The sequence below is a fragment of the Vombatus ursinus genome, unplaced genomic scaffold (assembly GCF_900497805.2).
Source record: "Vombatus ursinus unplaced genomic scaffold, bare-nosed wombat genome assembly UNPS02012179.1, whole genome shotgun sequence".
In the NCBI taxonomy this organism is placed as follows: Eukaryota; Metazoa; Chordata; class Mammalia; order Diprotodontia; family Vombatidae; genus Vombatus; species Vombatus ursinus.
Window position 1 is genome coordinate 6942419 of NW_020951957.1, and position 410 is coordinate 6942828.

A 410-nucleotide genomic window follows, 5' to 3' on the forward strand; every position below is an offset into this window, starting at 1 on the left:
CTGATGATTGTTAAGGTGATAGTAAAAAAAAAACATTATTTTCAAAAGAAAAAGAAAACAACTAATAAGGCAGTTGTTAAGTCCAAGGCAAAAAAGTTACTGTTCAATTCATATCTGTAAACACTTAAGTTTGTAAAATATTCAAGACTATCTACATGGCATCATAATAAGTGGAACGGATTCAAAGAGGGAAATAAATAACCCTATGCCTCCTAAAGCTTTCATTTTACTGAGAGAATAAATATAAAAATATAAAAAATTGAAGAGAGGACAAGTTAGGGTTATCACAAAAGATTTTGCAAAGAAAAGGAAAAAGGAAAGGGAAAGATAGCAAAGCAAAGGGAAAGGGAAGGATAGCAAAGTGAAGGGAAGGGAAGGAAAGGGAAGGGAAGGGAAGGGAAGGGAAGGGA